The 26,092-nt window shown below is 40.3% G+C and overlaps 1 protein-coding gene across 3 annotated transcripts in view; it reads left to right on the top strand.

Annotated features, from left to right (window-relative positions):
- LOC139962702 (gamma-adducin-like) overlaps nt 1–26,092 on the top strand; it is a 51,154-nt gene that overhangs the window by 22,170 nt on the left and 2,892 nt on the right. For all 3 annotated transcript variants that reach the window (XM_071962908.1, XM_071962909.1, XM_071962910.1), the window contains 5 exons: nt 1,041–6,372; nt 19,018–19,121; nt 19,370–19,564; nt 20,856–21,070; nt 25,727–25,799. The gene's annotated coding sequence lies outside the window, so the exon portion shown is untranslated. The remainder of the gene's footprint in view (nt 1–1,040; nt 6,373–19,017; nt 19,122–19,369; nt 19,565–20,855; nt 21,071–25,726; nt 25,800–26,092) is intronic.

The following is a 26,092-nucleotide window of genomic DNA, read 5'->3' as shown; positions in this document are numbered from 1 at the left end:
TTTCCAGAAACAAAAAAATATAAATCTAAAATGTCCTACAGATGGAATTATCAGAAGTTAGTCATCCTTTGTTTGTTTGCTATTTATTTAGCAAATGTTTGATCTTTTCAGAGGGAGAACAAGGATAGAAGGGTTGTTGGGGGGAGGGGGAGGCGGGATTGTCACCATTCTGGACAATGTTAGTCATCCTTTGATTGGCTGAATAAATATCTATCTATAAATATCTATCTAATGTGATCCGGGGCGGTGATTTGTTTCAAATATTGATGGGGTACATTTGCTTGGGTGCAGGTGCGTAGCAACTTTCATCCCCCAAATTGTTCTCGCGCTTTGTGATATTTTGTATATTACTAACTAAGCGGAGCGCCACCATCGGTTGGCAAGCAGCGTACAAGAAAATTTCTGGTTTTGATAGCCCCCAGATCACCGAAAATGGCACTTCTCAGGCTTGAAAATGACCAACCAGATGTACACTTTTGCCTGAGAACCAAGTTTTTTCCAAATAGTTTTTTTTTCCATCCATTACCTATTTTAAGATTGACACCAGTCACACATCATGTTGGACCTCATTGCATCTCCTGTGGATCATTGCTTTTGTAGGTAATACTACGTAACGGCCCAAAATACCCGTCAGCCCCACTTTTCAAGGTTTTAAAGCCCATTATTTGTTCAGAATTTGAATAAAAAATTCACTTCAAACATGCCCATAATGTTGCACAAAATATCATCTATGGACAACCAATATATAGAAAAAAAACCTTCAACCCCTAACAGACCTGTCAAAATTGCACGAGTAGAGGGAAGTATGATGAAGAATGTTGGTCAGGGAAGTTTCGAAAATTCAGACACAGTTAATGATATTAAAACCTCTTATAACAGCTACTATAAAACTTCCATATCATAAAATACAAAAAAAAAAATTGAGGGGGGGAGCGGTCTCCCCCTTCGCCCCCTGGCTACGCTCCTGCGGTTAGAAATCTTGTAGGAAACAGGCCAAATGGAAACCCAGTAACTCTTCTCTCTGGTTACATTTTTCACAGTGGGTAGGTGACAAGGACCCCAAGAGTGGTGATGCAGTCGCTATCACCGATCCACAACAGTTTGCAAGACAGGGACAAGGTCATAAGGAGTACAAGAAGAAGGTTAAACTGTACGTTGATGACGTTATACACTGTTATTTCTAATTGATTGTTTTATTTTTGTTATTTGTCACCACTTTCTCCTTCCTCTCACTTCTTTCCCATTTTTTCGCCTTTCCCCTAATTCGGTCTTCCGAGGAGTGAATGATGTATCTGGTATGTTATAGAAAAAGTGGTAAAAAAAAAAGATAATGTAAAAGTGTATCAGTGGGTGTTGCCCTGGATTCGTTGAAGCGGACTCCGCACGTAGGTAGGGTTCTCCCCTTGGAGGGAGCGGACTCCCCATTTAGGGAGCCATTTCCACATGTAGGGAGGGTTCACCCAAGAAAGTTTTTTAAGATGTGGTATTTACTACTTTTGTATTTTTATGGTAGGTTGAAGCGGGTGGGTGTATATTGAATATAGAAATCATGTCACCTTTTATGTGAGTCATAAATCAATGCTTTGCTTTACTTTTGTTGGTGAACTCGGTTTGATCAGTGCTGTTCTACCCAACCTCTACCCCCACCTATCCCCACCCCCCAAATTGCAGTTGTTTTCGGATCGGTTTGACTAGACTCACATGTTTGAAAGACTTGCCTGCAGCTTTTGTTTACTTTTCAATTGAGTGTTTTGTTTTGAATTTATTTTTGAAGTGATATTGTTTTCGTAAGCTTCACTTTCACCCTTTTTTGCATGAAAAAATGTTTTTATGGTAATGTGTGTATCTTTGCTGAACATCAGAAAGAAAAAAAATACAAGAAGATTAAATTTCATAATGAAACTATAGTTTAGAGAATTAATACCCAAGAGATTCTCAAAGAATATTATTTTAGATTTGCCAGATTTTCTGAAAACATCGGTTCTGATCCTGCCAGACTCTATGTTTATTGTTCAGTTAAAGTAGCATTCAGCTTGAAAAATCTCAATAAAACACCAAACCATGTATTCCATATCAAATACGAACATAATCGATGTGCAAATGATAGAAATTACACAAAGAGGAAGTTTTAACCTCCGACTATGTCCATATTAGCTGTTAGCGTTAGTCTTTACCATGTTTTTACTGTTTCTAGTTTTAGTGTTCGACTAACAAACAGTTTAAAACAAAAAAAATGGGGAAAAAAGTGCTCCTTTAATCTAAATTGCCTGCATGGAATATAGCTCCACTTTTAGTCAAATTACAGTAGTGCATGTCACCTTTAAACCCTGTCATTCTTCAATCTCCCTAAACTAGATCCCCCAAAATTGCTTGACTTTCTCTCCAAACTACGATGTTGCCTCGACCAAAAAGAGGGGAGAAAGGAGAAACTGTTTTCTTTCTTAATTCAGCCATCTTTTTGGGCATTTGCTACAATGATGTGATTTTGCTGTGACGTTGTCACAACTTGTCACAACGTGTCACAAGTCTGTATTTACTCTGTCGTTGTCATTGATGTTGTTGCAAGTTTTGGTTTCCTTCCCCACTCGGTCGACCAGGATGCGCCACTGTCGGATTCTCGTGACGGTATGTAACCAGGCCAACAGGAATAGGAAATAAATTTAATAACAAAACAAGGACAATAGCGCATCTTGGGAATAAAAGCAACCGAAATATCATCATTTTGTCACGGTGGATTTATATTGCAGACTTGAGGTTTCTGTATTATCTATGAGGACATTTTTAGAACAAACATCAGTAGCAACTGAAGTTCTCTCTCACCCTGTTTACTTCATCCATTTTCATTTTTCTTGGTGGTGAAGGGTGATGGGTGTGGGGAAGTGGGGGGTTAAATGCCACCCTGAATATTTAAAATATGCAAAATTCTTAAAACCACAGAAAGATCAAATGTAAGAGAGGATCAAGATGTCTTACTTGACTTTTCATATAGCAGAAGGGACAGAGGTGATCAGGCTAATTAGCCATGTGAAGTTGCACCTCTTTGGGCGTCGGTCGGAGGGGGAGAAATACACCAAGGGTTTCGTACAGAAATATTGCATAATATTGCCTTCACCTGGTGGTAATTAGAATTGAATGAAAAGTGTAGTACGTTAAATGCTACTTCACAAAATTGATTGATCTTTTAGCTTTCAATTCAGGCTTCGTCTCTGAAATGCTCTCTCAACCGATTCTCCATTCAGTGATAAAAGGACATCTGGATTCAACTTTAAGTCTCTGCTTGTTTGTTTGTTTCTGTCCTCTCTAAATATGAAAGTCTCAATATCTGTCCCATCCATGTTTTGCCATGCCAAGCATCATATATTTACAGACTAATTGCACCCATTTCGACAGTGCTGAAGTAAAACTCTTTAAAGTGTTTTTAGGGAACTATCTAGTAGCTACTTGACCCGACTGTCAACTTATTTTCTATGGTATCAATTTTTCTTTAAATCCATTCGGATATGGGTATTTTGAGTTTTTCATACGACGTAAACACAAACAAAAATGTTGGTCATGAATAGCACACAGCTCCTCTGTTTTTACTTACATTTCAAAACTGAGTAAATTGGTTGGTTTTATAACTTGCCTCGTAGTTGTGTTCTGATGAATATCCTTCATTGTTTGTACTTACTTTCATGTGATATTTAGGTATAAAGCCCCATTATGCCTTCCATTATAAACACGAACAAACTGTTCCCTAACCCTAGTTTGGTACCATTGTGTAGTTAATAAGCAGACAATCTTGTAGGTGCATTGTTTGCCAAATATTTTGGCTGAATCTCAGAGAACGAGCGAGAATAGAAACCTCCAAAACATTATTATTCAGACCGTCCAGATGGAATGCATAGTGAGACTTTAACATCAAAGGACAAGATGTACAGTGACCTTTGAGTTAATGTTATATATTCTTTGATGGTATGATATTCCTTTTATTACCCTTATATTTCTTACATCATGGTGAAGCGTGTAAAACCTACCTTTATAATCCCCACCGGTTTCATACACAGTGTATCAAAGACTGGAACAGTATGAACTATCTTTTTAACTGTTTCCATTCATTTAGAAGATAGTGTGCTTAACAGGTCCCATTGGCCCCAGTAAGCTTTTGCCGCCCTATCTAACCCACTAATCTGCTCCCAGGGAGGACGAGAACCACTCTCCTTCCAATTCAACACTGGCCCAATATTACTATCCTTTAGTTGGTACCCCCTGAGCTGCTCCTTGGTACAGCTCTCAACCTAATTAGAGTCCGCCGTAACTATGTTACATAACCCTGGGGTCTCTTTCGGAGGGTTGGCAGGCAATGCTCCGGAATGCACCATGGGGGGATCACTTCTCGACAAAGCGTCTGCATTGGCATGCACTCTGCCAGGCCTAGTTTCTATCTGAAAATCATATGTGCCCAGCACTTCCAGCCACCTAGCTACCTGACCCTCGGGGGATTTAAAGTTATACAACCAACGGAGGGAGCCATGATCCGTGCGTAACAAAAATTTCCTGCCATAAAGGTAGTGGCGGAAATTCTTAATAAAAGTTACAACAGCAAGAAGCTCTCTACGTGTTATGGAATACTTCTTTTCACTACTGCTTAGCGTAAGACTGGCATAGGCCGCAGGATGTTCTTCACCCCGAATGGTCTGAGACAACACAGCCCCTATTGCTGTATTGCTAGCATCAGTATCAAGGATAAACATCTGACTAAAATTTGGGTAGGCTAATGCGGGAGCTGTCATCAGTTTAGATTTCAGAGTCTGAAATCGTTCTTCACACTCCTCAGACCACAGAAACCTTTGGCCTTTCTTTGTTAGTGCATGTAGGGGACTGGCAATTTCTGCAAAGTTCCTAATAAATTTCCTGTAATAGGAACACAGTCCCAGAAATCCCCTTAGTTGCTTCAGTACGTGTTGTGGGAGGGGGCCAATCTGTGATTGCTTCGATCTTACTGGGATCGGTACCCACCCCGTGATCAGAGACAATGTGACCTAAATACTTGACTTCCTTTTTGAGCAAGTCACACTTGGAAGGCTTAAGCTTCAACCCTGCCCCCTTAATCGGTCGAAAACTTCTCCTAGGCGTACTAAATGCTCCTCTATCGTGGTGGCATATATTATGATATCATCGATATATATAAGACATATTTGCCAATGTAACTCACGAAGTACCTGCTCCATTAATCTCTGAAAAGTGGCAGGGGCGTTGCACAATCCAAAAGGTAACACATTAAACTCATAAAGACCACTACCCATTGAGAAGGCTGTCTTCTCCCTGTCTCTACGGTCCATTTCGACTTGCCAGTACCCACTTTTTAGATCAAGGGTAGAAAACCACTTAGCCCCTGACAATGCATCTAAGCTATCATCTACCCTAGGCAATGGAAAGGCGTCTTTATTAGTAACGTCATTTTACCTACGATAGTCTATACAAAACCACAAAGAGCCATCTTTCTTTTTCACTAGAACCACTGGGGAGGACCACGCACTCTTAGAAGGAGAAATGACGCCTTGCGTCAACATCTCATTCACTTCGGCCTGTGCTTCTACCTGTTTATGAAAAGGGAGTCTCCTAGAGAGCTGTCGGATTGGGGTTGCATCACCCGTATCAATGCAATGCTTAACCAACCCAATCCTTCCTAAGGGGTCACCTTCGCAAGAGAACACACTACGGTCATCCTGCAAAAACTGCCTCAAACGAATACGCTCACAATCGGGTACACCCTCCCCACTTCGATGGAGCAAATCTTCCATCTCGGCCGGTAACCCACTGGTATAATTGTTCTCTACCTCATCTACCTCCACAACGTTGGCAATGGGGGAAACTATGCCTACATGGGTACCTTTGTACAATGTTACAGGATTCGAAGTACCATTTAATAGTCTAATAGGGACAGTCCTTCTAGAAGTATCAACTAAAGCAAGTCCAACCATAACATGGCGGCGTTCAGGCACTCCAGGTTTAGTTTCCAGTAGGCCTGGCCCATTCAGCTTCCCCGGGGGCACTCCATACATCAATTCTAACACCCCTGACACCATAATCTCGCTCTCTGCAGGGATAAAGACTGTCTCAACCAGTGCTACCCTAACTGGCTGATCCAGCGGAGTCTCACAAAGAGGAACAGCTAAGCCGGTCCTACCAACAAACAATAGGGGTTTACCTCCCAATTGTATCAAACATTCATGTTCTCAAAAGTCAATTCCAAGTAAACCAGGGGCAGTGATACCGCCAACTAGGACTTGCACTGGAATCTTCAGGGTGTGAAATTTGAAGGTTAAGTTACATTTACCTTTTACTTGGAGTGGCCTACCATCAACATCGGCAAAACTGGCTCCCGTCTCAGTAAGTGGAGCCAAATTACCTGCAGAGCATAAATGCTCCCATGTCTGAACATTAATGATGGTAGTACCAGCGCCAGTATCTACTAAAAAGGCAATCTCGGTATTAGAGATACATATATTTGCACACAAAGCTCCCCCTGACTTGACCTTCTCCCCATTTCCAAAACGTTGCAGGGCTTCAATTTGCTCAGTCGAGGGGCACCCCTCATCCCCGACTGACTCTAGTTTCCCGATCCCTGTCTACTTGGCTTAGAGGGACAGTACCGGCTAATGTGACCTAACTGCCCACACCCCCAACACTGCATGGGACCAGGCCCAGACCCAGTCAAAGGGGGTGGCGCTGGCGGACCTTGCTGAACAAATTGACTTAACCTAGCATTGTCCTCCAAACCTTTTCCCAATTGTACTTCCAGCCTATCCAATCTTTCAGTAATTCCGCCAACCGTATCCGACGATGCCGAAACAGTATAGACAGAACGCCGGGGTTTCATCACTCCCTCTGCCTGGTCAATGGCCTCCACCTCAAGGGCAAGATGCAGAGTATTTTCTATTGTCTTGGGTCTACCCCTTCGAACAACAATCCTAGCCAAGGGTGTAGGAACCGGGGGGGGGGGCTGGGGGGTGCCAGCCCCCCAGTGAAAAATGTGGAGGGGCGGAAGTATCATTCCGCCCCCCCCACTTCGCAAGTCAGAAAACCCCTTTTCATTTCCAAATGAGAAAAAAATCTCATTTGGAGCATCAAATTGCATCTAAGGCCAGGTGAAAATACAAAATTAAGTTTACAAAACGGAGTGGGTGTTGAAGTGTGCTATATTGGCACCAAATTGCATCTGAGACCACCTGGAAATGCAAACGGTCCCCCTCCCCTTAGACCCCTCCCCCAGGCCGGCCATCAATCTTCAGCCCCCCCACTCAAAAGTACCTTCCTACGCCACTGATCCTAGCATCCCTGTCACGTAAAGCACCCAAAAAAGACTCTAGAGCTAACTCGTCATGTGCTCGCATATCAAGGCCGGGATAAGCCTCTATCACTTCCCGACGGATTGAAGAGCACAGCCCAGGTAAGGTCTCACCCTCTGCCTGTACTCTAGATCTTAATTTTGCCCTTCTAGCGCTAGTCAGGGCTGCTGGAGCAAAAAATCTAGAAAGTGCGTTTACAGTGGTCTCATAACTACCACGGTCTGTAGATGATAGTCCCATATATACCTCCTGGGCGTGCCCAGTTAACTTAGCTACCAGGATTTTTGATTTTTCTAATTCCGTCCACCCATTAATCTCCGCACAGACTGTAAAATGAGTCAGCTAATGATCCCACTTTCTTCTCCCATCATAACTATCTGGCATAATAATAGGTTTACGGAATGAGTCACCTAAGGCATTTGAATTACGAACCCCTCTGCCTGGCGAAGTACCCCTATTATATAACCAATCCCTATCCCTGGTAATTGACAAACCTCAGCTTCTCTCTCCAGTGCCTCTATCTCGGCAATAAGCCTCTCCACAGAGTCCCCCTCGCTCTCTCGTCGTGCAGCCATCTCGCCTCCTTCCAGAAACCAGGCTTACTTAAAGGTAAAGAAACTTGGTATGATATTAAATTGTCAAAATAAAAATAACTCGCAAATACCATGGGGCTCCAAAGCCCTGCCAGCAAACTTGAATAGGGAGGTGGGGTGACAAAAATAATCCCACTTCTGACACCAATTTCTGTAACGCCCTTGTACCCCGGCCGAGCGGTAGCGTGGGAAATCATGCAGCTGGAGGCCACCTGATGTCAGGGCAGGGGAAGGGGGGAGGCGAAGACTTATGCTAGCAGGGCTTGAACCAATACACAAAAAAGAGAGAAGAATATAGTTAAAGAGAACTGGGTCTCAAATCAACAATTTAATAGCTTAATTAACTTTAAACATACACTTAACAAAAATAAGGCAGTGACTTTCTGCCGTACACAAATATAAAAGCAAACAACGTTCCGGGCAGAGATTCAGTTTAAATAAATAACAAATACACTACATACCAGGGCGTGGGCAGCACGGCTCTTAAGAATCACGAGAGTGAATACCTGACACGTGGCGCCAACGGCAGACTAAAGAAATACTGCCTAATGTGGTCCCGCCCCGATTAACTTCTGCAATACCTCCGGGGAGAGCCCTAATTTGACCCTACCTCCGGAGTCTATAACATGCAAAGAAGCCAACCAGGACGGGAAATTATTAGTTGTACAATACAAAAGCAGGGGCGGATCCAGGATTTTGAGAAAGGGGGGGCCGACATCCCGATGGTAGCACTTTAGTAATCTGCGTCCTGGGGGAGGGGTCTAGGGGAGGGGCCCCCTCCCCCTTGGAAATTTTTGGTTAATTGTGAGTGCTTAGATGCAAAATGGTGAAACATTTCGCCAGAAACTAGAAAAACCAGAAACGTTGCAGACACGCTTTTTTGTGCACATATTTTTTCTCGATAGACACATATTTAAGAACGCTCAACAGTGCATGTACAATGCATACACTATTATTGCGTCGATTCGTTTTTTCTTTTGCGCGAAAATTATGACGCCAGATTCACCCCAAGAAAAACATAAAACAAGATATGTTCAATGAGATAATTATGATATACTTATTAATGAAAGGGGGGTGTAGGTGGTTTTACACTATCTAACGCAACGTAGTCGCCAAGAACCTGAAGTATTTTTAAGGGAGGGCCCGATAATAAGCGGAAACGGATCACCGACCGAAAAAATATCGGAATTTGTGGACTATTTCTTGCTTCCTATTCAGGGGCGTAGCGGTTTTTGTTGGGGGGTGTGGAGAATTTGATTTGCCGACGGATCTGGAAGTGGTGACTGAAATGGGGGAGGGGTCTAAGGGGAGGGGGTGTCCCCCTCCCCTTTGGAAAATTTTTAGTTTTGAAACGTCCTTAGATGCAATCTGGTGCATATTTTAAGTCAAATTTGGCACCGTAGAATTTCCATTTCGATATTATTTTTATGGCAGTCGGCAGAAGAAGAATTAATTGGGACCAATTATCGAACTGTGTTTTCTCTTTCACCGATCGTTGAAATAGTGAAACTTCGTGATGAAAATGTTCAGAAAACTTTCCGGTAATGAGAAATAACAACATTCATTGATATACAAGCGAGAAACGTTAAAAATTGTGTACAATTCGTGAGCCGTGCCCTTAAGTTTTCCACGGAGAACGAATGACATCTGCGATGACGTCATTCTGAACAGAGGATAATAACAACACGTTGCACACGATAGCACGACTCATGGGCTACGGCCTATACGGAAGCCTTTAATTCCATTTCTTTCACTGAGTTGCCGGCGATTCTGGCACTCGCTTAGCTGAGCCTGGCTACAGTAGCTATACTGACGGCCGTGACATTATCAGTTATTTGCCGAGAGGTTTTTAACTTGCAGGCGTCGGGTGATTGGATTAGTGAATGAGTTTATCAGATGAAGAACTGGAAAATCGAAATAACCGATAAAGAAGCTCCGTTCTCCTTTTCTCTATTCAGCTTTCCTTCTTTCTTCCCCTTCCGCTCTCTTCACCTTTTCTCCTATTGCCGACAGACCCAAAATTTGCCGACAGCGACCAAATTATTATACACACTACCCACCCCCCCCCCCCGCTCGCTACGCCCCTGCACACGGAATTATCCAAACTGTTTCCAAAAGAACCGATTCTAGCCTATACAAAAGGGCCCAAAATCTCAAAGGTTTACTTGTTAACTCAAGGTTTCATACTAACGAAGAATCAGCTGACTCTCAAGGTTCACACGAAGCTCTTTTAGATGCTCTTATAGCTGCACTATGAGTCCATAAAAAATCGTGCACAGAAAATAGATGCATTTTGAGAACGAGACGCCCAGGCCGAATATAAAATATTCAAAGGCTACTACTGATGAAGCTCCTCCTATAAAGTTTGAGAGCAGAAACCGGTCTAGTTGGTCATAAGAACCTACACTAGTCTCTCCTACTATTAACAGTACACTCAATTCACCTAATAGGTGCAGTTATCAGGCGCGTATCCAGGATTTTCTAACCCGGGGGGGCGCGAATTACTATCTAAGCGGAGCGCCACCATCGGTTGGCGCGCAGCGTACAAGAAAATTTCTGGTTTTGATACCCCCCAGATCACCGGAAATAGCACTTCTCGGGCTTGAAAATGACCAACCAGATATACACTTTTGCCTGAGAACCAAGTATTTCCCAAAAGTTTTTTCCATCCATAACCTTTTTGAAGATTGTCACCAGTCACACATCATGTTCGACCTGATTGCATGTCCTATGGATCATTGCTTTTGTAGGTGATTGTACGTCACGGCCCACAATATCCGAAAGCCCCACTTTTGAAGGTTTTAAGCCCATTATTTGTTGAGAATTTGAAAATTCACATTTCTCGTGAATAAAATCACTTGAAAACATACCCATAATGTTGCAGAAAATTCAATCTATGGACAAGCAATATAGAAAAACCTCCTTGAACCCCTAACAGACAGGTCAAAGTTGCACGAGTAGAGGAAAGTATGATGAAGAATGTTGGTGAGGAAATTTTGGAAAATTCCGACACAGTTAATTTATTGGTGTAGAAATATTGCAACCTCTTATAATGGCTATTATAAAACTTGGTTGAAGGAAATGCAAAATAGCAGATATTTCCGATATGAGGTATATCGAAACCGAACACTACACACATAGGCGTAGGTCCCGTAGGAGGCGGTGGCTGCAGCCCCCCTCCCCCCCCCCCCGCAACCAAATTTTTCCCCATCTTTTTCGGGCACCTACTGAAAGAAAAATAAATAGCAATGAATAGCTTAAAAATGATCTCCTTGGTAATTAAAATAAAGTTTTAAGCTTGGCCGACATGACTACTGTAAAAGAGAGTTTTGACATAAATGGATCTGTATGGTTTTTCTCCATCTACATAAGACATTTGGTTGTTTACATAGCATCCAGCGGTATACTGTGCAACTTTCACGGACCGTGCGGTACACGATGCCATGCACTGTAATGACCGATGCTTGCTTATAACATATATATATGATATGATATGATATTGGCATTAATATGTTGAACGCGCGCAGAGCGCGCGAAAAATTTTGGTTTTTTTTCGGGCAAGTCATTACAGCCCCCCAAATCCAATTGGGCTCCTACGCCTTTAACTTCACACATAGACAGTTTTTGAGGCTGTTCATCGTGGAACATGCATTTCAATGCTCACTGATATGATGTTATATCTGCTCTTTGCTTTACAAATTCGAACAGGCGTGTAGCGAGTAATTGCCAAGGGAGGGGCGAAGCCTGTAGGCAAACTATCTAAGCGAAGCGCCACCATGAGTTGGCGCGAAGCGTACAAGAAAAATTTTGGCCGAAAATGCCTCCCAGATCGCTGGAAATGGCACTTCCCAGGCCTTGTAAGTTGCATCTAAGCATTGTCTATTTTGAAATTACTAGCGATGTCATAAAGAAAATTTGCTCGGGGGGGGGGGGGGGGCGGTCGCCCCTTCCCGAAATGCGTCATGTACCCCGACGACTCGGTCGAGTTCAAGACCAGCCACAGTTGGTTCCATATAGCACAATTGTACAATTGTTTAAGGCGTCCATACACACACACACGTTATGATAGACCATATATAGTATTTATATAGATACATTAGTGACAGAGGAAAAATGGAAACGTCAAAAATGGAGTTGTCGGTGTAAGGGGTAGGGTGAGGGGCACACCCCCTCCGTAATCCTTGATTTGTCACTGGCTACCCTGTGTATATTATAGGGATCAGCGCTTTAACTATGACTGTTCCTCTTTCTCTTCCCGAGGTCTTGGCTATCTTCTACTCCCTCCTTTTTTCCTTTTTCTCTCTTTTTTCTTTTTCTTTTCCCTTCCTTCCTCTCCTCCTTTTCTTTTTTTCCCCCCTCCTTTTCCCTTTTTTCTTCTCTTTTTTTCTCTCCTCCTTTCCTTACCCGGGGGGCGCGCGCCCCCAACGCCCCCCCTGGATACGCACCTGGTTATGTTTCACCACGAGGAGCATGCTATAAGTTCATGTTCCTTGGGCCCTCCCTTAAAAATACTTCAGGTTCTTGGCGACTACGTTGCGTTAGATAGTGTAAAACCGCCTACACCCCGTTTCATTCAGATAATTATGATATACTTGCTAACTGTGCATTGATTTTCCCTAACAGTAATATTCAGCACTATAGTACTGAGCCGTATCTAATTAATATGTGATGTCGCGTAGGCCTGGTAATTGCCTTAGTTTCGAATTTGGAATAAAAACGATCGCGTTTCAGGGAAGAGCAGCTGGATATATATTAGGCTTTTCTTTCACCAAGTTATGCCTATTAGGAATTTGAAGTACTCCCACATAAAAAAACGCAACTGATTTCCAAAAAGGGGGGGCCGGGGCCGGGTCGGCCCCCCCCCTGGATCCGCCCCTGAAAAGGAATCGCGCCCGGTAGTCAGCCCTCACTCCCGGACCCGCTCTCTAAAATAAATGAACCTTGCCTTTAAAATAATACTATACTCTAATTGCCGTGCTGCTCACCGCTGGTCTCCAGTTCTCTGCCCGAACTTCAACGAAATAAATTAAGTGTCCACAAAACAAAATACATAAGAAAAACAACGTCTTAATTAAACAAGGTAAAGAGAGCAAGTGAAAGTACAATAGATAAACGGTAAACAGAACAACTCGCGTAATAAAAGAGCGAATGCCTGGAATGCTGGTGATGGCAGACGACGGGGAGAGCGAAAGAGACCTGCATAATAAAACAAAAGTAAATGGAATGGTGAATGAATGGACAACAAATCGCAGGGTAAATTATTCAAACAAAACGGGAAAACATATTCTTAGTAGCCCTGGGCGCATTCTAAATACGGGGTACACGCATCCCGAACAACCCAGGGCGTAACAATAGTACAGTATTCAAATGGTAGCCTTTACTGTAGAGTTGTTAACTCTATTGTTCACTCTGATAGTTGAGTATAATTAAGTTACATAATATATGCTGCAAGACACTTGGGGCGATATTTTATGAAGGAAGTACGTTCCTTTGTAGCTACTTGTTCTGTTTGCTATATGATCTAACTGTTAACAATGAATTATTTGACAACCTGTAGGCTTTATTTTCACACTCAAATGAGTACTTATTAATGATTACCCACATTGTTGATTATTATAGATGTGATTGAACACACAATATCACAACCTAATTAAAAGGCTTGTATTAGTATACATCTCTCTCCAGAGGCTCCAGTTCACTGTACTTTGATCAAGGGATGTCATTTTCTTATCATGTTTTCAGTTTTAGTACTTTTATCTTTTATGTTACTGTTTAATTATCATTCAATTATGGTGTGTATGTATGCTGTTGATAAATAAAAAGGATTCCAGCTTCCACGGAGTGGTAAAATAAATGGCTGTCCTTTGAGTTTCTTATAAAGCAAAGATTTATATCAGAGCTGTAACATTATGTAAATGTGGTTTTCTGTTTCTTAATCGATCTTGGTGTCCAATTGCACTACACATCCAACAAATGCAGATACCCCCTCCAACCATACCAAAGATAAGAATGGGGTTACACGGCCCTTGTAATAAATAGATAATGAGCAGTTATTTTTACAAAGCTTAACCAAACACAAATGTGGGAGAAGCCCGCGCACAGGCGTATGGATCACAACTTACACTACGGGTGGCTTCCAATTCAACATTTTATATAAAATTTAGAAACTCATTTCAGATGGGAAAACTGTAGACTGCTCTTGGATGATAAACCCACCTTACATAGAACCTCCTGATTGCCAAACCTCATTGCTTCACATGCCATTGCCTTTATCCACTCGATCACAGCACCAGTGGTTCATCCTAGATGAAACCTAGCTGGCAGAGGGAGGGGGGGGGGGGCACCTAAGATACAGTTACAGCAACTGAAGTAGATATAACTTTTGATTCTATTAAAATTTAGCAAACCTCTCCTTTACCCAACCTCTACTTCAAGACATGCATAAGGAACAGATGCTCTAGAACTCTGCACAAAAAGGTAAGACTGTACTTTAAGAACAAAACCTCTACATGGATCAGAGAAACAGTGAATTTCATTTAATACCTTCATTTATATTGGGGAATGGGTTAAAAATTCAGACAGTTTATCTAAAAAATCTCAAATGTGACATTTTATCACAAAATTCAAGCAGTTTTGCCAAAATATGTTGTATCTGAGAATGTTCATGCAGCTAGCTAAACAATTTTAGGTTGACATTTTTATGTCAAGATTCGCCCCAAGAGTCCGGCCCCCTCAAAAAGTGTAAATTATTATCTTTAGAATGTCTGTCCCATGGATACGCCAGACCTACACCCTCGCCCCCCCCCCCGGGCTGATCATGACAGTACGCCTACTGTCCCGCCTAGGCCTAATGCCAGACCAACCCATTCGAGTAATGATATATTGGTCATTAAAACAACTTTTGTGACGAGATTCGCAGCGAACTCAATAAATTATCTTGACCATGCAACATGTTTAATGACCTTAGGCCTATGTTATGAGAACATTTGAATTGTTTCGTTGTAAATGTAATGATTTCAAATGGATATGCATCTAGCATGTCATTGCTAGTTTATTTTTTTGCAATTAATACGTTGATATATTATGCGGTGTTTGTCCCACATGGCTTGCCATAGACGCACACGGTCGTGGTCAGAGGTTAAGCAACGGAGCGCGAATTTTGATCTTTATATAAAGCTCACGAAAGGTTACACGAGCAGTACGTGCAGTTCGCTTCCTGGCAGCCGTTGGCTAACAATTCATACGTAATTGTAATTTGTAGCCTATTCTGTATGGGGGGGGGGGGGGGGTAACTGCCAAAGAATGTGAATGGCAGATATATTCGCCAGCTCGAAGGTTGTGTATTAGTTTTATGGAGCAAGTTAGTACTTCACATTGTTTGAGTCAGCGAGCGTGAGAAATTACGCTAGCCTATCATATAATAGTATAGCTTAGGCCTAACGATAGGCTAGCTCACGTAGGCACTGGCGTCTATACTAGTTGGAATGCTAATCTAGGCCTAATATGATTATTCACTAGACAATTAACGTAAGTAAAGTAGGTCACTATATATCTTCCGACAAAATACTAGACCTAGCTGGTTGGGCCTAATTACTTTCTGGTTAAGGCTAGTACGGTTAGGCTAGGCCTAACTTAATTAGCCTAGGCCTAAATGTCTTTAAATTCCTACCAGAGTAGCCTACCATAGCCTAGGCTATGCCATCTAGCACTTAACAATAACAGTAACACATCCACAAGAAACTAACTCGCAGCCGGACAAATTAGCTTAGGATGAAAGCTCTCTTTCCTTTTTTTTTTTCCATCATGACAGGCAAGTCCGTTGGTTTCTTCTCCAACTTCCAAGAATAAAAACAATAGTTTCCTCCCTGAAATTATTTTTAGGGGTTGAAACCAATGTTTTTCAGGGGAGGAAAGAAAGATGGCTTGGCTGTGGAAAGAATTAATTTAGGTAGTGAAGCAACTGCACGTAGTAAATGTGTCTTGTGATTTAGGAGAGTTTGGTGAAAGAAAGGAACATATTTCAAGAGACACTTGTACCTGTAGTAATTGAAGAAACTGGTAAATAGGAAAACAAGGAGAGGAACCAAGGAGGGCATACCTATAGGCTAAATTTTCTATGTTATTTCATTCCCACAATGAATGCCATTACAAGCAAACGACCCATTACCACTATGAATTCCACCCATGTATATTACCCCATGTTCGCATACAATCCTATGCAAACAATCCGGCCTATTCACAAACACTTTTTTATCTTCCAATCACTGAACAGTTACACAAGGAAGATACCTGGTCACATTTTCTATTTCATACTATCACAACTTTCTTTAGCTTACTCTACAAGAATATGCAGTCAGAGCCTACAGAACAACAGTCTCCTCCCTTGAAAATAGTATGTTAGTTTCCTTAACCGTGTTATTTTTCACCCTTAACTTTACCTTTCTCCCTTTAAATCTTTTCTTACAGTTATTCCACTTACAACATCTATTCTTTCCACATAGCCTAGCCAATATGCCTCCCATGAAAAACCTTAGTTAACTCCCCTGAAAATGTTAATGTAAGTTGTTCAACTTTTAAGTGGGAGGAAAATAACGTTGTTAGGGGAGGGAACAGATGGCCCCAGGCTAGGCCTACCACCAAATGAAAATGGGAAACCTAGGCTAGCCTACCAAAGCGAAGGCTAGATAGAGATGAGGACTAACTAGCCTATCCTAGGCTTCTTATACAAGCAACAGTACTTTGTAAAATGAAATTCTCAAGCAATTAGGCCTAGCTCTGTGGTCTAATTGATGTTAGTGATGGTTCAAGTATGGAGAAAACCCTCCATGAAAGTTGATGTTACCTAGCGTAGGCAACTAAATTGATATACATGTATTAATATGATCAACTAGCATAATTTTGACCTGAAGCTAGGCTTAACAGTATTGGTCCAACTCTTGGCATATCTTTATCAGATCATAGCCTTCTTTGATGCCTAAGGCATGATTTTATGGTCTGCAGAACTGTTTCACTGAAACTTTGATTATTATTAAACCGAATTCAAACTTTGCTAAGTCGACCTCTCATTGTTGACTAATTGTCTTTGATTTGGTTTTCAATTTGAAAACATTGATTGAAAGCTGTGAGGAACACAACTCATGGTAAACACATATTAAGAGTATTGAGAGATAAGTACAATATATAGTATCTCTGACCTTGTTGATATAGAATATTATTACACAGGTGCTAGAAGTCATGGAAGCACATGATGGTTTACCATGAATATACTAATATGTTGTTCATGGGCGGCGATCACGGGGGGGACATGTCCCCCCCAATATTTTAGGTGGGGGGATATAATATCTAATATCCCCCCCAATATTTGGTGACATAGTTTTTTTTTTGAAGCATATGTTTTGTATTTTTTTATGATATCGCTAGTAATTTCAAAATAGAAAATGCTTAGATGCAACTTATAAGGCCTGGGAAGTGCCATTTCCAACGATCTAGGAGGCATTTTCGGCCAAAATTTTCTTTTGCGCTTCGCGCCAACTTATGGTGGCGCTACGCTTAGAAAGTCTGGGTACAAGCTTTGCCCCTCCCTTGGCAAATTCCTCACAAGGTGCCTGTCTAACCGTGTCACAATTTATTACTATATATGACCGAAAGTAGTTTTTACTCTTTTTTTCGAAATGAATAACTAGACGGACCGCATCCGTAATGAAATTTGGTTTGCCTCTTGTGTATGACTATAAGTACGTACAATCATATATATGATCCACATCGATATGGGTTCAATGGGTTTCCAATTTGGCCTGTTTCCTACAAGATTTCTAACCGCAGGTGCGTAGCCAAGGGAGGGGGCGAAGGGTGGATACCGCCCCTCCCCCTCGAGCATATTTTTTGGGTATTTTATATGATATCGAAATTTTATATAGTAGCCGTTATAAGAGTTTTTAATATTTGTACACCAATAATTTATCTGTGTCTGAATTTTCAAAAGTTCCTTGACCAACATTCTTAATCATACTTCCCTCTACTCGTGTAATTTTGACCGGTTTGTTAGGGATTGAGGGGGGTTTTCTATATTGGTTGTCCATAGATGCAATTTTGTGCAACATTATGGGTATGTTTGAAGTGAATTTATTATTCAAATTCTGAACACATAATGGGCTTAAAACCTTGAAAAGTGGGGCTGACGGGTATTGTGGGGCGTTACGTAGAATTACCTACAAAAGCAATGATCCACTGGAGATGCAAAGAGGTCAAACATGATGTGTGACTGGTGAAAACCTTGAAAAAAGGTATGAATGGAAAAAAAAAACTATTAGGAAAAACTTGGTTCTCAGGCAAAAGTGTACATCTGGTTGGTCATTTTCAAGCCCGAGAAGTGCCATTTCCGGTGATCTGGGGGGCTATCAAAACCAGAAATTTTCTTGTACGCTGCGCGCCAACCAATGGTGGCGCTCCGCTTTGATAGTAATTCGCCTGCATCCAAGCAAATGTCTCCCCCAATATTTGAAACAGATCGCCGCCCCTGATGTTGTTGGTACTTGTGTGTTGGCTGAAAAGCCAGTTTTCATCTTTGCTAAGTGTACTTGTTGTAGCTTAAGTGTCGGTCCTTATTTCACTTGTCAAGTTTCTCGTTTCAAGAATGATGTTTATTTCAGACATTTTTCAATTTTCCAGTTCCTCATGAATGTGCTTGCTAAGTTTGTTTAAACTAGTACATGCTCTCCAAATTGTTTGACTGATGAAATGTTCTCAAATTGTGTTGAATTCATTCCTTTCAATCAGCTTGACCATTATAGTGAACAATATACATCAAAGGAAGTTTTGGTATTTTACGAAGTACTCCATAGGTTTGATAGCAATGTCTAGTAAGGTTTATTAAAGAGTCATATTGCAAGTATTAAAAATAAACACTTAGTAACACTTAGTAACAAATAGAGGTACAGTTTATTCATGTTTGTAAACATTCATCAAAAAGGTATCTGCATATGCAAACAGGAAGATGATCTTATGTAAAACTACTTTAAAAAAAATACTTAAATTTATGTCACACCAAAGGTATATATATACTGTACATATTGCTTTGATATTTGTCTTTACAGCATTGCATTGGCCACACTGATTCACAAGGAGACTCCATGAACTGTGACTGTAACATCCTGCTGGAGGTCTGAGACATTGAAGATTCTGTAATGCTTCCGTTTGGGTATGCAGTTTACTATAGTAACACAGAAATATTTAAGCTCTGGTATTTGTTTCGTTTATTTCTGCCATTAAACCACATCATATACATAATGTTTATATATTGTTATATCAATGAGGCAGCAGTCAGGGTTGTTTAGGTAGTCAGGGGGAGGGAGGGGAGGAAGGGAGTGTATAAAAATGAGTCTAGTTGCAATGTCTATCTGCTTTCCAATATATGAAATCTTCTTATCTTTTACAATACTGTCTCAGGTGAAAGAAGAAGATGAAGCAAATTGAAGGAAAATTGTGAGTCTTGGATGTCTGTAATGAAGCTGGATCAGGTTTAGAACAAGTGGTTGAAAGATCATAAACTCCACCAAATACGAGAAGATCCTTCAAGCCTGTCCTCTACAGAGAGATCTGGAAGTGTTATCTGGAGGTGATTTAATAGAAATTGGAGAAAAAGTAAGATTCAAGGAAAACATCAGTGTGAGCCAGTATCATGAACATCAGTCTTGTCCTCTCAACAGTTGATTGTTGTCAAGATCATTTCTAAATGTACGAGACACGGTGCCTTAGCCTGTTGGAACCAGTCGGTATTTGGTGTGGTCTGTTTTTGTGCTAAATGTACGAGACACGGTGCCTTAGCCTATTGAAAATAGTCGGTAATTGGTGTGGTGTGTTTTTGTGCTAATTGAATGAGACACGGTGCCTTAGGCTGTTGGAATTAGTTGGTATTTGGTGTGGTCAGTTTTTGTGCTAAATGTACGAGACACGGTGCCTTAGCCTGTTGGAACCAGTTGGTATTTGGTGTGGTCAGTTTTTGTGCTAAAGGTACGAGACACGGTGCCTTAGCCTGTTGGAACCAGTGGGTATTTGGTGTGTTCTTGTTTTTGTGCTAAATGTATGAGACATGGTGCCTTAGCCTGTTGGAACCAGTTGGTATTTGATGTTTTTTGTGTGCTAAACTACTATTCTTACAGAAAGGCTGAACAAATTCCATGATATAGTTTGAACAGAGTGACACATTCCACTCATTCCAAGCAACCATGACAACATCAAAATGAACCTAATTGGTTTCTTAGTTTATTGGCATGAGATGTAGTCTGTTTTTGTGCTAAATTATTGAGACATGGTGCCTTAGTTTATTGGTATTAGTTTTTAATTAGAAATGTAGGAGACATTTTTGTGCTAAATGTATAAGACCTCAGCCTTAGCCTATTGGAACCAGTCAGTAATTGGTGTGGTGTGTTTGTATTAAATTGATAAGTTCTGCCTTAGTTTATTGATATGAGTTGCTAATTAGTGTGGTCTGTTTTGTGCTAAATTAATGAGACCCGGTGCCTTAGTTTGTTGGAATCATTTTGTAATTAGTAATTTGGTTGTCTTAAATTGATGATTGTTGCCTTAGATTGTTGGAAAGAGTTGCCAATTAGTGTGGTCTGGGTTGTGGTAAATTAAAAAGACAGTTGATTGTTGTCAAGATCAGAAAACGCAAAGATGACTCAAGAAAACTCATTTGAAGGAAAAACACCAGCTAAGCTGGAAAGCTGCAATATACAGTCAAGGTTAGTCATAAGAAAGAAAGGTTCATAAAAATACATATTTAATTATGTTTCCACCAGTAAAGTTTCAATCACAGTCTAAACTTTGTTGGAATTAGTTGCTAATTAGTTTTTTATGTTTTGTGCTAAATGTACGAGACTTACTTTGAAGAAAACTGGCTATTTCTTGTGCATTCCTCTCCTTTCCTTAGGGTTCTGTGGACTATATTGATCAACAGTTAGCTTTTTGACATAGCGCCACCCCATCATCCTTCACTCTATGACTTACCCGCCATTTACAAAACGTACGCCTCCTTGGATACCAACACAACGCTGCAGAGTACACTTTCGATTCATAGTGTGTCTCTTCAAAAGGAGTTCCTATTCTTTCCGTCCGCCGTCTTAGGCTGGAGACTAATTCTTTCTAGTAAGTAAAGTTTATGATCAATTTCATTGTATAAAAGCCATTTAAAACCCGTAGGGAGGGGCTGTTTTGCCAATATGACAACCCCTTACCCACCTATAACCGCCCCCTTAGTCGAAAACCTAAACCTCTCTGATTTTGACATAGACATTAATGACTGGATCCCTGTACAAAAATAGCAGAAAAAGACAACGTCCAATATACGTTGAAATAAACCCATCTCCAAACTCCAAACCAACCACCAAAAAGTCCGCTCAAACAATCATTGTACCAGGAATCTTACCAGAACTATCAAAAAACCCAATAAACACTTGCTAAACTAATCAATGAAGAAAAACCAAATGCCATGATCTCAAATATAAACCGTCTTCGTAGTAACGACATCCTAATCACCCCCCATGACCCTAAAACTGCAAATATCCTCCTGAAACCATGGAATCAAAAGACTTAACTAGGCAACCCCAAACCAAGAATCCCCAAAAGAGTATGACAAAGAAACTTCTCTGTAGTAGCCTGTGGCATAAACCCTGAAATTCAAATCAAAGATATTGAACAAGAACTCAAAGACCAAGAATACACCCCAATACAAGCTAAAAGACTCATTAGTCATGCCACAAACAATACAGCTTGGAAAGTAAAAATGACGTTTGAAGAACAAGAGCCTCAACAATCCCTAATCAAACAAGGTTTCTACTTAGGATACTCTAAACACAAAACAGAAGAATACCACGAACCCCCCCAAATCACTCAATGTTTCAAATGTCAACTCTTTGGACACACCCCCCATACTTGCAAAAATCAAACCAGATGTCTCAGATGTGGCAAAAACCACAGAGTTAAAGACTGTCCCAAACCAAAAGAAAACCCAAAATGTGCCAATTGCTCAGGGACTCATGTCGCCCTTTACAAAGGATGCCCAAAATTTAAAGAAGCTAAAACTGAAGCTAATAACAAACAACAAGAACAAAGAACCTACGCGAATGTAACCAATTTTACCCCTAAAATTGAAATAACGAATAAAATCGTCACTGAAAAAAAACTTAATATCCCAACCTTTGTAATTGAATTAGTACAATACACCTTCCAAACAGCCAACATTAATATTAAATCTGACGACCTTGCCAGTTACGCCACCGTGTTAGCACTAAAACACCTAAACTTAAATATCCCAGAAACTGTAATTATGGAACGTCTCCACCATCCTTCAATATTTAGCCCTCCTCAATCACCTACATGACAAGCACACTCCCTCCTTCGGTCAAGTTCCTCCACCTAAATATCAACAGTATCCTTCCAAAATTAAGCCTCCTACTTAGTATATTCGCCAACCACTCCCCGGATATCATTTCTTTAAACTAAACTAAATACAAATTCCCACCTTAGCATCCCTGGTTACCAAACTTTCAGACACGATATCTCTCGATATATGGTTTGAGTACTTATTGCTGAAAAAAACAACCTCAAAGCCACCCTCCTCCCAAACAAACCCAAACAATTGAAATTGTACTCGAAAGAGACAATAAACCTCTCCACATTATTAGCTATTATAGTCCCCAAATGAGCCCATATCCACAATCAAAAACAGTTCTAATAAAAATACAATACTACTAGGAGATTTAAATGCCCACCACATCATTTTTGGTAGCACCAAAATATCTGAAAAAGGCATATCCCTCTTAGAAATATGTGATAAACACAACTTAACAATAATTAACCAAAATACCAAAACTAGGATAAACCCAATAAACAATAATACTGAACTACTTGACTACGCCATAACCTCAAACCACCTTGCAACTAAAACTCATTCGATTCAAATCCTAGAAGATGACCTAATCAGTGACCATTTTCCACTCCTTTTTGAGCTAGACATAAACCTCAGTCGCATCCAAAATAACGAATTAACGTATAATTACAATAAAGCAGACTGGACATCATTTAAAAAGGGATCATAACAAACAACACTATTGCCAATTACCACAACAACAAGCTAAATTACATCGGCATATATTGTGACAGCATTGCCCAACATATCTTTAATACCTTCAAAAAACACTGCCCCTAAAAAACAAAACAGAAATCCAAAACTAAATAGGAATATTCTTACACTAAATAAATCAGACGTCGACTACATAGAACCTATATGATCTCCCCAGATCCAACTCTAAAGCCCTAAATTAACCAACTTGAAAAACAAATAAATAGACAAATATCGGCGGTCGACCAAAACCGAGTCCAAAACAAATGCGATTCAATCATTAATGACAAAAACCCAAAACACTTTTGGAAAAATTAAAGAAATATCGAAAACCCATTACAACCCAAACACAGGTAATACAGACGAATGCCTTAGAGATAAAGTAGGTAACCTCATCACAAAAACTTAAGACCAAATAAAGCTTAGTGAATCATACTTGAAAACTATATTCAATATCTTAGATGGCCCTCCATACGATAACAGATTCCAACACAAAATAAACCGTACAATTATCTGTAATGCAACCAGCTTTACCCCCAACTTCTAAGGATGTCTCAACAAAAACATCCCTCTACTCAAAGAAATAGATATAAATGATTGGTATAGTGCCACTGAATATGCAAAAATGCCTCCTCCCCTGGTCTTGACAACATAAATGACCTAATGCTAAAAGATTCCCCTCCGTGGGCCTCCGATATTCATTAACTCTCATATTTTCCCATTATTTAACAAACTCCTTAGACTGGGTCATTTCCCAACCCTGTGGACATCCGCCAAAATGATTTTAATACCGAAACTAAGTAAAGACACACCAAAATTCAAAACTATCAACCAATTAGTCTCCTACCAGCCTTAGGTAAGATTTTCGAAAGAATTATAGATAACCGCACCAGAAACCACCTTGAGCAAATTAATCACTTTGCCCGTATCAATCAGGCTAATTCCGGGCACACAAATCTACAATAAACCAAACTTTCCACCTTTCCAAAGAAATTCGCATCGGCTTCATAAAAAAACATGATACCACTGCCCTCTTCCTTGATGCCAAAAAGGAGTTCGACAAAACTTGGCACAACGGCATAAGAATTTAACTACTTAACTTTAATCTCCCCTCCAATTACACCAGACTTCTTTCCTCTTTCCTTAGTGAGCGCAATGCCAAAATATGCTACAAAAACCAACAATCAAAACCTTTTCCACTTGGTGCAGGGACTCCACAGGGCGCTGTTTTCAGCCCCCTCCCCTGCACCCTATATGTTAATGATTTGAACATCCCCCCTCTATCTAAATGCAGCTATAGTCAGTACACTGACGACATAGCCATTTGGAGCACCAGTAAAAATATCTATATGACGGAACTAAATATTAAAAGAGCAATTACACATCTCGAAAAGTGGTGCTCGATGTGGAGAACAAAAATATATCCCTCAATATCTAACCTAGCCAATTTCTCCATAATAAACTCAAAATACCATAACCATATTGCCAAAATGAATCTTTTCAACACCTCAATCACTGCTACTCCTAATGCAACCTTCCTTGGTACCACTTTCGATAGCAAATTATCGTTTAATCTACTTTGTAACAGAACTGCAGGACGCTGCTGGTTCCAACTTAAATCCATTCAAATCCTCTCACACAAATATAACTTCCCTCCGAAAACCATTATCCAAATCTATAAATCCAAAGTAAAAATGATTCTCAGTTACGGGAGCATCTCCCTGCTTACCATCTCTAATCCCAATAAACAAATTTTAAACAGAATCCACACCACAGCTTATCCACTCGCACTCAAAATCCCTACCTATATTGCTACTTTGTACGTTCTCCGTGCAGGAAACACAAAATCTACTTTCACCCGACTTGAAGAATTCAACACCAAGTTATACAAAAACAACCTCGAGAACGACCCTTTGATTGAAGACCTCCCCCTGAAATACAAAGTCGCAACAACTCACTACCCCAAAACCAAACCCTTTCTGTATTCACAATTGTTACTACTTAAAGTCTCATTCCATTAAAAAAATCCTTTCCTAAATGGTTCTAGGCCCAAGTATACTTATATATACAGATTATATTGTTACCAAACAATAGAAACCACAACCACTCCCTACCCAAACAATAGAAACCACTCCGTCTCCACAATTCTCAGTACTTAAAAAATTCCTCTCCTTTAGAAATCCCTCCCTAATTGACTCTTTGACTCTGACCTCGGGTATGATTATGGCTATCCTGTCCAATATAAATATATAAGACTTCATTTACCAGCAATTCCCTGACTGAACATAGACAACCTTTCCAAGAAAAAAAAAAAAAAATGTCTATTCTATAAAAACAAACTTATTATCCCCCGTAGGACCTCTCGCCAGGTCGACCAGGGGTTAAACTCCTTTTGATTTGATATCAACAACAACAAAGACAAACCTTTTACTCGAATTAAAAAAAAAAGGTAACTAATTTCATTTATTTCATTTCATTTATTGATTTTTGTTCTATTTTAACATAAGTATGACATAAGTATGACATATGACATAGAAGGAGATAAGAAACAAAACTTGTGAAAGGAAGTGTATTAAAAAACCCTATAGGGCTTGTCGGGTAGTGACACTCCCTAAAAACTCCCTAAACTCTAAACTCCCTAAAGACATCATGATTAGATTTTGGTTTCATTTAATCAATAGGTAGAGGAATTGGACACTCTTGCGCAAGATATCAACGACTTGAAGTACTCTGCTCAGGCGGCCTCCATTCTAGGTATGTACTTAATAATAATATAATAATAATAATAATCAATGTACTGTGTTTGGCAAGAAACTTTTTGCTGCTTTGGATGAAGATTAAGGATTCTTGTTTTTCAAAAGGCAAAATGCAAGATGGACTATATATGAAAGGATGAATACCAAAACTTTAAGAAAAGAAATTGGGTGGGGGGGGGAGGGGGAATCAGGCAGAGACCATCATGTTACTACCCTGTTAATTTTGTGTAGGATGCTGGTTAATTTAAAAGGAAGAAATCCTTTAGTACCCTTGAGTTTCTGAAAGGTTTC

The sequence above is a fragment of the Apostichopus japonicus genome, chromosome 21, assembly GCF_037975245.1.
Source record: "Apostichopus japonicus isolate 1M-3 chromosome 21, ASM3797524v1, whole genome shotgun sequence".
In the NCBI taxonomy this organism is placed as follows: domain Eukaryota; kingdom Metazoa; phylum Echinodermata; class Holothuroidea; order Aspidochirotida; family Stichopodidae; genus Apostichopus; species Apostichopus japonicus.
This window is presented reverse-complemented; position numbering and strand designations above follow the sequence as displayed.